Raw genomic sequence first — 12,393 nt, 5'->3', positions numbered from 1 at the left:
CGAAGACTTGTCTTCAGCGCAAAGACTAAAGCCTTGCCCCCGCCATCCACGTGCCTTCCCGATGACGTGCCATTCTCTGCTGACTCAGCAAATTTTCGAATTACTAACGCGACATTTTCTGAACCACAGGGGTATTCTTAATGACCGATTGGACATTCCCTGAAATGGGGATGATTACACCTTTTGGGCTACCCTTGATCGCGTGCCACGTGGCCCATCGCGTGGCCCTCCTTTAGAGACCTTTGCGCTTCCCCTGGGCAATCGACCCTCTGACGCGTGGCCCGATCCTGCGGCCCTTAGTTAGCGCCTCTTGGGTTACGAAATGTAACGTTTAAGTTACTCCAAACCCCGCGCTCACCCTACTGTTACATTCATTCACTCTGCTACTTCGCACTGTGCATCGCCTCCAAAACCTTTTTTCTCTGCAATTGCGATTCTCCCCTTCCTGCGCTCTCCTACTGCCTCCATTCCAACAACAAAGGTATGGTTTCGAGCACTCACAACTCTTCACTGTCGTCGCATTATAGGAAACTGCCTGGGACTGTTGTTATTCTCGTATTTCTCTGGATATTGTTTGTATGCTTCGTTGTTCCTTTCGCTTCCCTTCGTTCTCTTGCGGGTAGGGCGCTCCTAGGGTTCTTCCATTTTCCCCTTTTCTTCTCCCCAACCCCTTTTCTCTGAACCCTTTCTTTCTCTTTTGATCTTCAGCATTGGCATTTATGGCGAAAACCAAGACCACCGCGCCTCCCCCGCTCCCTAAGTCTTATTACAAAGGCGAATATGACTGGGCCCCCGATGAACTTCTGGACGAATGTTCCCTCCTGAACTCCGTTGAGGACGTGGAGGCCCACAGGGGGGACCCTGCTCTCTATAACTTCAATGCTTTCCACAAAAGTCATGACTCCCAAGTCCTGGTAAGCCGAGTGCGACCTGGGATGCCCGTTTGCGCGGACTCACGGGATACTGGGGGATGCCCTTTCTTCTTCCTCTATCAAATGGTGCTCAAAAGGGTGGGCCTGCGTCTACCCCTAACTCCCTTCGAAAAAGAGCTACTGACAGAGATAAACACTGCTCCCGCCCAACTCCATCCCAACAGTTGGGCTTTCGTGAGGGGGTTCCAAATTCTCTGCGGCTATCTAGGTGTTCCCTCCTCTGTGGACGTTTTTCTTCACTTCTTTGAGGTAAAGAAGCAAGGGAAAAGCCTCTGGATGAGCTTTTCTGGGATCGCCGGGCGCATCATCCTTACGCTCTTCCAGAATTCGTTCAAAGGCTGGAAGGGGAAATTTTTCAAGGTACGCGCGACCAAGCGCGATCCTACCATTCTAGAGGGCTTTCCCCTGTACTGGACAGACAAACCCATAACTATGAAGCCCTTGACTCTGGACGAACTTGCCCCGCCTGACCGGGATGTATGCAAAGCCTTGGCGGGACTGGGGATAGTCTTCGATACCGCCAAGCTCATCGCGAACGAATTCAATGCCCATGGGCTTTCTACCTACTTCGTTATTTGCCCTTAGTGATTTATGATGCATTAGTTGTTGTTTGGCTATAGAGTCTTCCTTCTGATTCATCTGAATTAGACTGATGCTACCTGTTCGCTGTACAGTGTTACATGCATTTCGCATCTCTTCCTGTATTGTGAATCCACATAACTGCTCTAGTACTAATCCTTGTTGTTTGGCCTGTCTTGATGTAGGTTCGGTGATGGGCGCTTCCAAAAGAATAATGTTGGCGAAAGCACTGAAGGAGGCTCGTGCCGCCAAGGCAGGCGCCTCCTCCAGCCTTGCTGCCAATCCGGTTCTCCCACCGGCTCCGTCACCGCCACCTCCAGTCAACGCTGAAGCTCCTTCTAGCCCATCTCCGGCGTCTCCACCTGGCTCCAAAGTGCTTCCGACTCCCAATTCTCCTCCGCCTATCGCCGCCACCGGCTCCAACCCCTCTCGACAAAGGAAAAAGGGTTTTGGAGATTCTATCAGATGATGAGGAATCAGAAGGCGTGGCACCCTTCAGAAGGAGAAAATTCGCGCGGGTTCCTCTTCTGGTAGAGACGCCGCCGCAGGGAGGGAACCCCTTTATGGACGACCCTCCAAGTGCAACCTCACTCCCTCCTATGATTCTCCAAGAGGAAAGGGGCGAAGGCGCCGAATCTGCCCCGCCTCTGCCGCCGCCAGAAACCACTGCTTCCCCGGCTCCCAACGCTGCCGCCCCCGACTTCATTGCCATTCCCCCTCCAATCATGCATCTAATGAGGGGTTTCAGTGGCGGGACTATGCCAGAAGGTACCGACAGGAGGGAAGGTATGCCTTTCTATTTGGGGGCCTTCTTGGCGGTGGCTCTTGAATGGCGCTCCCAGGCCAGAAACGCTGTCTTGCAAGCTCAAACTCTCCAGGCCTTGGAAACGAAGGCAACTACCCTGGAGGAGGAGATGAGGACCCTGGGACGCCAGAACGAGGCTTATTGTTCCTCTCTGAAACAAGCACAAGAGTTCAGGGCAGAAACTGAGAGGAAACTGGCAGAGGCCTTGGAGCTCCAGGCTGACTTCTACACTCGTGAAGTTGCTCTCCAAGTACAGGTAGCGGGTTTTCAGGAATTGGTCAAAGCGGACGCAGAATCTCAAAAGGACCTGAAGGACCGTTGCTGTGAACAAACTGCCAAGGCGGAGCTGATGGAGGGGGAAATGGCCACCCAGGCCAAAGCTATGGACCTTCTTCGCGCTGACCACGACAAACTACAGGTCGAGGTCAGCCGGCTTCGCGTGGAGAAAGAGGCTCTGGAGAAACAAGTGGCCTCTGGAGACGCCACCATTGAGGAACTGGAGAAGGAGAAAAAGTCCCTTATCCAGGAGATGGCGGGTACCTTCGAGGAGGGGTTCCAAGAGGCCCTAACCCAGGCGTCCTGCGAGAATCCTGGCGTCAACCTATCGAACTGCGACCCCACACACCACGTTGTTGACGGGAAGGTCGTGCCCATGGACTTGAACGACTGAACCGCTGCTTCTCATCCGCCACCTTCCTCTTCAAGCTCAACTCTTCATTCTTTACCTTCGTTTTTTGATTTTATCTGTCAAAACTTGTAATTCTTTGAACTATCTGTACTCTTGTCACTGATTTAGGATGTCCGTATGGTTGCATTTATTTCTCTGCCACATACGATTCTGTCTATGCGATCTCATTCTCTTTTCCCTCCACACGCTTCGACTATTTTATCCGTGTTCTGCCCATTTCTTTCACTTCGTTGGGCGGTTTGGTATGATCGGGAAAGGTTGCGCGCCAACCCTCACGCCCATGGAGAGGCTCACTTAGTGAAGCCGTATCGCCCTCGGGACGTCTCTGATACCGAAAGGTCTTTTCCTTGATCTCTAACGCTCGGCGCCCACGCCTAAGGAGAGGCCTGCTAGAGCAGCACCGTATCGTCCCGGGTGTCTAAAACGCCGAGTGTCGTGGGGGGGTCTGTTCCCTCCATGGTCTTTCCTTCCCATAGGTATCGGGGAACGCCCTGCCAGTGACTCGCTGGCGCTCGGCGGTCTCGCCTCCCTCCACAGTCTTTCCTACCTGTGGGTATCGGGGAGGCGACGCCTGTGACTAACTTTGCTTTTCTTTGCTTTCGTCTCCCTCCACAGTCTTTCCTACCTGTGGGTATCGGGGAGGCGACGCCTGTCGGTATTTGGGTTGGCGACGCCCGCGACATCTCGCGCTGTCGTCGCCCTTTCGTCCTTCCTGGCGACGCCTCGGGCGTTACCTTTACCTCGATATTGACCTTAACTCTTGCCTTGGTCAACGCCTGATAACAGCGAAGAGCCCAAGGCTTTGTCTGTGCCATCCACGTGGCGCTCCCTGTATAGCTGATGGGACCTTCTGTCATTCGACTTGATCCACGTGGCGCTACTTGTATGGTTTGTGGGACATTCGGTCATTTCATCAAGTCCTGACTCCTGCTATGCCCCTGACTCATTTTCGACGGCGGATCGTACCATTGGATATTCTGCTGACGAGACATTTTCTGATTTAAACCAGTGGTGCCAGCGTCATCCTTTCATCTTCTGCCACGTGTATCAATCGTGCGGTGCATCCATTCACGTTGTTTGGCGCTCTAACCGCTTTATTTAACTCTTCAAGCTCTAGAACTATCTTCATCGTTTTCTCACTCTTCATAACCTACTTGCGTTCTTTCTTCTTGCACCCTTTCTTCTTGCACCCTTTCTTCTCTGTCGAAGGGCTGTTCTAACCTTCGCTCCCCTCGCTCAACCCTTGCATTTCTAGCCATCCTGATCTTGCTAAAGAATGTCTTCTCACGATGCTTCCCCCAGGGTCCGTCCCAAAGACTTGTACCCTTGGGCCTCGAGCGAACTTCTTGACGAGTGTTCATGCTTGCTCTCCACCAGGGCCGTACGGGAACACAAAGGGGAGTTGTGTTCTTACGACCACCGGGCCTTCGCGAGGAGGCACGATGACGACATCGCTGTGCTCCCTTGCACTCTGGGGGAGCCAGTGTGTGGAGACGAACGGGCCAACAACGGGGTCCCTTTCTTTTACTTTTACCAGGTGGTGTTCAAGACCATCGGGGTGCGCTTACCCTTCTCCTGGTTCGAGAAGGAACTGCTGACGGAGATCAACGTGGCTCCAGCCCAGTTATACCCCAACAGTTGGGCCTTTGTCAAGGCCTTCGATGTCCTCTTTGGGTTTCTGGGTTGTGCACCCTCGGTTGACCTCTTTCTTCACTTTTTTGAGGTGAAGAGACAGAGACACAACCTCTGGGTAACTCTCAGCAATGTACCCGGAAGAGTTCTCTTCACGCCCTTCCAAAGCTCGTTCACGGGGTGGAAAGGCCGGTTCTTCAAGATCTGCTGTACTGATCTTGTTCCCGACGCCCTCGATGGGTTTCCGTTGTACTGGGTGAGAGAGGAAAAGGTCCTCAAAGCCAAACCCCTCAAGAATCTGGCTCCAAGTGATCAAATAGCTTGCCGGATTCTTGCTGAGGCGGGAGGTTTTGACTCTGCTACGGTGATCAGCCTGGAGTCCAACGCTAGGACTCTTGAGAAGTACATAAGTAAGAACCACTGCCTTAGGCGACTTCGGCCTTCGTTCCTTTCTAACTGTGCCTGTCTTCCTTCATGGTGTCTCTAACACATCTTTTCCCTTTGTGCAGGTTCGAAAATAGGCCAGGAAAAGAGGGCACGGCTTACTCGAGCGCTGCGGGCTGGGAGAGGGGCTTCGCCTTCCTCCAGTGATGACTCTGATGGGCGCTGAGAAGTGGGTTGTTTGTGTTTTTGCATGATTTGTAGCGTTTGCTCCGTTTGTACTGAACATTGCTTGTAACAACCACTTTTCAATATCATAATTCTTTTGCAACGCCAGTTTACTTTGCATATGCTTCATATACCGCGCGCTTTCCTTTCGTCTCGTTCTGCCAACGATACATGTTTTTACTTGGGCGACACCTTTTTTTCTTGGAGACGCCAAGACCTAGGCGACGCCTTCTTCCTTGGCGACACCATGGCCTAGGCGGCGTCACATTACTTCTAACAAGGAAAGATAAAGGTTGAAAGCCAAGGCACCTCTTTTTGTCAACCGGTTTTAACATTTATTAGAGCGACCTCATTAAAAAACCCCCGAAAGGGAAGAAGAGCGTCCCCTTCAACTAAATTGTTACATTCTGCTTACATAAGTCAACTGAAATAAAATTTTAAGTTGGCCGCATTCCAACTGCGCGGGATAGGGCCTCCATCTAAAGTCTCCAGGTTGTACGAACCGTTGCCCTTAGCCTCAGTAACTCTGAAGGGCCCGGTCCACTTGGGAGACAGCTTATTCTCCAACTCGTAAGGGTGAGCTTTCCTCATCACTAGGTCGCCCACCTGAAACTGTTGTGGCTTTACTTTAGAGCTATATTGCCGCTTCACTCTTCTCTTCATCGCTTCAGCTTTTATTCTAGCTTCTTCCCTGGCCTCTTCTAGCAGATCCAGGTTTACCCTCCTCTCCTCATTAGATTCCTCCACCACAAAGCTTTGAAAACGCGGTGAGCTTTCGTGTATTTCTACTGGAATCATCGCGTCCGACCCGTACACCAAACTGAAAGGCGTCTCCATAGTAGAGGATTGGGGCATGGTGTGGTATGCCCATATAATCCTTGGCACCTCTTCCGCCCACGCCCCTTTGGCCTTCTCTAACCTTCTTTTTAACCCCCTCAGAAGGACTCTGTTTGCTGACTCTACTTGCCCATTGGTCTGGGTGTTCAACCGACGCGAACACTTGCTTGATTCCCACTTCAGCGCACAGATTTCTCAACTGCTGACTGGCGAACTGGGTTCCGTTGTCAATATCAGGCGCCTGGGTACGCCAAAGCGACACACGATGTTTCTCCACACAAAATGCTGTACCTCATGCGCAGTGATTTGCGCCACGGGCTCTGCCTCTATCCACTTAGTGAAGTATTCGATGGCGACGACCAGATACTTCATCTGCCTGATTGCTAGTGGGAAAGGGCCCAGGATGTCAATTCCCCATGTGTGGAAAGGCCACGGGCTGTATATGGACCGCAACTCTTCTGGTGGCGCCTTGTGCCAGTCGGCGTGCTTTTGACATTGCTTACACCGCTGGGCGTGCCGTGCGCAATCCTCTTTCACCGTTGGCCAGAAAAAACCTGCGCGTATTACCTTGGAGGCCAAGGACCTTCCTCCTACATGGCTTCCGCAGATGCCTTCATGTAGCTCCGCCATTATCCTGGTGCACTCATCGCCACTGACGCATGTTAGGATAGGGTGAGTGAAACCGTGTCTGAACAGCACCCCATCCACCAAGGTATATCTTGCGGCATTTCTTTTGATCTTCTTACCCTCTTCAGGGTCCACTGGAAGAGCCCCATTCGCCAGGTATCGTTTATAGGGCGTCATCCAGGTGTCTCCCTTGGACAAGACACAGACCTGCATCCGCTCTTCCTCAGACACACCCGCGTATATACTGATGCGGGGCGCCCTCTGCGTATCTTGGGTCAAAGAGGAGTGACTCCTCGGCCTTCCCCTTGATGCATAAATCTGGAGGACATCCACCCTGTTGTCTTCCACGAATCGACGCGGAGCTTTGAGGGTCTCCTGGATCACTGTCCTCTGTCTACCCCCCTTGCCTGAGCTGGCCAGCTTTGCGAGCAGGTCAGCTCTAGCATTCTGCTCCCTCGGGACGTGTATCAACTCAAGAGCGTTGAACGCCCCTCTCAACAACTGGACGTATTTTAGATACGCCGCCATCTGTGGGTCCTTCGCCTGGAACTCACCCGACACCTGCCCCGTAATCAACTGGGAGTCGCTCTTCACTAGGAGATTCTGTGCGCCCATCTCCTTGGCCAAGAGCATTCCTGCAATCAGGGCTTCATATTCTGCTTGATTGTTACTTGCCTTAAAGGCAAAACGCAAGGCCTGCTCGATCAGTATGCCGTCGGGTCCTTCCAGCACTATTCCCGCACCACTCCCTTGTTGGTTTGAGGAGCCATCAACCGAGAGCAGCCACTGTGAACTCGCTTCCACCTCTTGCTCACCTCCGGGCGAAAGTTCTGCTACAAAATCCGCGTACACCTGCCCTTTGATGGATCCTCTAGGCTCGTACTGTATGTCGAATTCTGACAGTTCCACTGCCCAGCGTACCATTCTTCCTGCCACATCGGGCTTCTGCAGCACCTTCTGTATAGGGAGGTTGGTCATTACCACCACCGTAAAACTGTGGAAGTAATGACGGAGCCTCCTAGCCGAGAACACTACCGCCAGCGCCGCCTTCTCCAGTGCTTGGTACCTTGTCTCAGCTCCCTGTAAGGCCTTGCTTACAAAGTAGATGGGCTTCTGACTCTGGTCCTGCTCTTGGACCAACACAGAACTGATGGCCCTATCTGTTATAGTAAAATACAACCGGAGGGGCACGCCCGTTACCGGTTTGCAGAGAACTGGAGGCGTCGCCAGGTAATCCTTCAGCTTAACGAAAGCCGCTTCGCATTCCTCAGTCCATGCAAAGCGACTGTTTCTCTTGAGGCACTGGAAGTACGGGTGCCCCTTTTCTCCTCCGGCGGAAACAAACCTCGAGAGCGCTGCCATCCGCCCTGTCAACTGTTGAACCTCCTTTACCGATGTCGGACTCCGCATGGCGATAATAGCCGCACATTTGTCGGGGTTCGCCTCTATCCCCCTCTCGGTGAGCAGAAAACCCAAGAATTTACCGGCCTCTACCCCGAAAACACACTTCTCGGGGTTCAACTTGAGGCGGTATTTGGATATTGTGTTGAACAACTCCTCCAAGTCTGCCATGTGCTGCACCCTGTTCTGCGACGCCACCACCATGTCGTCTACATAGGCGTATACGTTCCTCCCAAGCATTGGCGCCAGGACCTTGTCCATTAACCTCTGGTACGTGGCGCCCGCATTTTTGAGCCCGAAGGGCATCACCTTATAGCAATAACTGCATGTTTCAGTCATGAACGCAGTCTTGCTCTCGTCTCTGGGGTGCATCTTGATTTGGTTATACCCTGAGAAGGCGTCCAGGAAGCTTAACACCTTGCTGCCAGACGCGCTGTCCACTAGGGCGTCGATGCTGGGCAACGAATAGGAATCCTTTGGGCACGCCTTGTTCAGGTCCGTGAAGTCAACGCACATTCTCCACTTTCCGCTCGCCTTTTTCACCAAGACGACGTTGGCGAGCCACTCAGGGTACTGAATCTCCCTAATGTGGCCAGCACTCAGCAGCTTCTGCGTTTCGTCTTTCACCACCTGTTGTCGCTCCTCATTGAACTTCCTCCTTCTCTGACGCACGGGGCGGACCGTGGCGTCCATGCTGAGGTGGTGACACAGGAAATCGGGGTCGATGCCCGGCATATCCGAGGCGGACCATGCGAAGGCATCCAGGTGGCGCGAAATCACTTCTGCCACCCCTTCCTGTTCTTCTGGACTTAGCGAGCTTCCTAACTTGAAAGCTTTGCCACCAATCTCCCTTTCTAGGGTGTTAGCTGCAGGTTGCTCCCTATTATCATCTTCGGCGGGCGCCGCTTCTTCGGGGGGCACCGCCTCTTCCACAGGCGCCTCCTCCATTGGCACATCTGCTTCGGGCATCGCCCTTTCTGCTATGGCCTCTTCAAGCGTCAGCCCAGCGGGCGTCGCCTCAATCATCGTTGCGTCCGCGCTCGGCGGACGTTCGTACACCATGAAAACGCCTCTCTTCGTCTTCAGGCTGTTTTCGTAGCATTTCCTCGCCTCCTCCTGGTCTGATCTGATGACTATCACCCGGCCGCTGAGGTCTGGTAGCTTCATCTTCATGTGACGGGTGGAGGACACTGCGCTTAGCCGGTTTAACGCCGGCCTACCCAACAAAATATTGTAGGCAGAATTAGCGTTCACGACGAGGTATCGGATACTCTCGGTGCGGGAGGCCTCTCCGTCTGTGAACGTAGTCCTCAACTCCAGGTACCCCCGGACTTCTACCTGGTTATCCCCGAACCCATACAAACATCCCGTATAGGGACTCAGCAGATCGGGGGACAACCGTAATTTGTTGAAGGTCGACAGAAACATGACGTCTGCCGAGCTTCCTTGATCAACAAGCACTCTGTGAACCTTCCTTCCGGCCGTGACAACAGAGATGACAACGGGATCGTTGTCGTGGGGTACCACATCTCGGAGGTCTCGTCGTGTGAACACGATATCTGACTCCCATGGCTCCCCTGAGAGCCTCTCTTCAACTGAATTTACCCCCCTCGTGTATTTCTTCCGCTGGGAGGCGATGGGCCCTCCGCCAGAGAAACCTCCAGCAATGGTATGGACCTCGCCAAGCACTGGCATCTCGTGCGCTGGCTCATCTGCCGGCGACGGCAAGGTGGCGGTCGTTGGGGAATCTGCGACATAATCTTTCAAAAACCCAGTCCTTACCAGCTCATCTAGCTGGTAGCCCAACGACAGGCAATTGCCGATTTGGTGCCCGAAAGCCTCGTGGAATTCGCACCAAGAGTCTTTACGGGGCCCTAACACCTTGTCGGTCTTCGCCGGTCGCCTCAGCCTCTCAGCTATGTTGGGCACGGCAATCAAATCCTTCAACTCAACCACGAAGTTGTACCTCGCCGGTCTTGCTCTTTCTCTGGCGGGGCGTTCGCCTCCTGCTGGGCCCCGAGGCTGGGGCTTTCTGGCCTCGAAGGGGCGTCTCGCCTCTGGCTTCTTTCTCCCCGTCGTTGTCTCATTGACTCTGACGGGTTGAACTCGCGTTGGTCCCCTCGGGCGTGAGGGTACGGCGCTGGTGCGCTTCACACATACCTCCCCTTCCGAAGCAATGTGCTCTACCGCCCTACGCCGTAATTCAGCAAAGGTCCTAGGGCGATTGCGGATAATAGATTCTCCAAAGGGGCCGGGGCATACGCCTTTCACAAATGCGTACACGATCATAGGCTCCTCTGTTGTACCAACCTTCACAACCTGGGCTCCGAAGCGATTGATATACTCCTTCAGGGTCTCCCCCTGATATTGTTTCACATCAAACAGGTCGTAGGAGACCGGCGGCGGGGCCTTGTTGGCTAAGTATTGTTCTCTGAATAACCGCGACAGCTGGCGGAAAGATGTGATATGGCCCTCGGGGAGGCTAATGAACCAGTCCATAGTCATCCCGGTCAGGGTGCTCATGAAGAGCTTGCACTTGGCAGCATCAGAACCGCCTATCAGGACCATCTGTGTGTGAAATGCAGCGAGGTGCGTCTCTGGGTCCTCCATCCCAGTGAAGATTACCTTGGGTCCCGCGAACGTGTTCGGGATCGCTGCATCTAGGATCTCCTGCGAGAAAGGAGTGGAAAACTCCCTTGGTGGGGAATGGTTCTCCGTCTCGTCCTGCCCAGGCCGCCTCCGATCGTTTCTCAGGCCCTGGCGCAACTCCTCATTCACACGGTGGAGCTCTTCGTTACGCTCATGCGAGGCGTCAAGATCTGCCTACATGCGCTCCTGCTCCATCTTCGAATCCGCCATGTCCTGCTGCAGCCCCCTCATTATTTCCAGGACCTGCTGCATGGATAGGTCTGTTGGGGCTGCGCGCGCTGCTCTTCGTCTGGTGGGGGCCATTGTCACTCCAACCTCCTTCAACGTTACTGTAGCTTGGTAAATTTTTCTCGAACTTGTGATGGGACTGATGTTTTATATCGAGCCCCACGGTGGGCGCCAAATGTTCCGTCCGGTTGACCGGGACGTCTTCGTGCACGACCTCAACAGTCAGCTGGGGACTCCTTCCCGCTGGTTGCCCGTGAATTCCTGCAAAAAAGAGGACAAAGAGGCGCCCTAGCGGCCGTGTGCACTCCGACGCTCAAGTCAGCCAGCAAGAAACACCAAAAACTGTCCACCCACGTCTCTGAGCACCGCGTATGGCACTCTGAGGGTGGTAAAAGAAACTGCGTATATGTGTGTGTGTTGTCTCCTTTAGGCAAAAATATTCTCCGGTCACTTGTATGTAACCTTAAAGCACGGGCAAGCAACCAAGAGTTCTCGTAAATTTGCCAAAGGTTCCAACCCTTTTTCCGACATTCTCAGCGCTATTTAAACTGTCCCAGCATTTAAAGCGCCTTAAAGCGCTTTTTACACTCAACGTAACGCACTCATTAAAGCGCTTAATTACGAAACGTAACGCATTTAAGACATTGAAACGCTTGGGAGCCATAATAGTACCTGAATGCTCGAAAGGGAAACTGTATTGAATATCTTTAATTACCTGGCACCTGACTAGAGGGTGTTTCTATTCCGGCATTGCTGTCATACACGTGGAGGGCCTCACGACGCCATGACCCCATCTGGGGCATTTTGCCCATCTGGGGGCGTTTCTGCCCATCTGGGGACGTTTCTACGTGTGGGTCCTCCTGCCTGGGAGTGCTACTGCGCTAGGGTGGCTTTTTGGGTGCCACTCATGCCCCCAAGTATCTAGCCACTTACTCTGAGAGCGTATCTGCCTTCCTCTCACACCCTGCACCCGGTTATCCTGGGCGTGACCTTCCTCTTGGTCGTATCTGTCCCGCAGGCGTCTCTGGGGCAAGCAGGGGTACTTCGCGAGTCAGGCTGCCCTTCACTGGTACTTCACTATGGCCTTGAAGCCACCTTTTCCTTCTCTTTATCACTTTCCCGAGATATCGGGACCTGAGGCTTCCCACGACGTCGCTCCCTCCATGGTCTTTCCTACCCATGGGTATCGGGGAACCACACCGTGATTGCCTTGCTTTACACTGTTTGATCTGGCGACGCCCTTGGGCGACGCCTTCACCTAGGCGACGCCTTGCCTTGGCGACGCCTTCCTGCTTGGCGACGCTTCCTCTTGGCGTCTCTACACCTAGGCGACGCCTTGAGTTGACTTTGACTTCCAGTCGTTGACTTTGACCTTGACTTAGTCAACGCCTGATACGGGACGGTAC

This window comes from Phaseolus vulgaris, chromosome 7, assembly GCF_000499845.2.
Source record: "Phaseolus vulgaris cultivar G19833 chromosome 7, P. vulgaris v2.0, whole genome shotgun sequence".
Lineage (NCBI taxonomy): Eukaryota > Viridiplantae > Streptophyta > Magnoliopsida > Fabales > Fabaceae > Phaseolus > Phaseolus vulgaris.
This window is presented reverse-complemented; position numbering follows the sequence as displayed.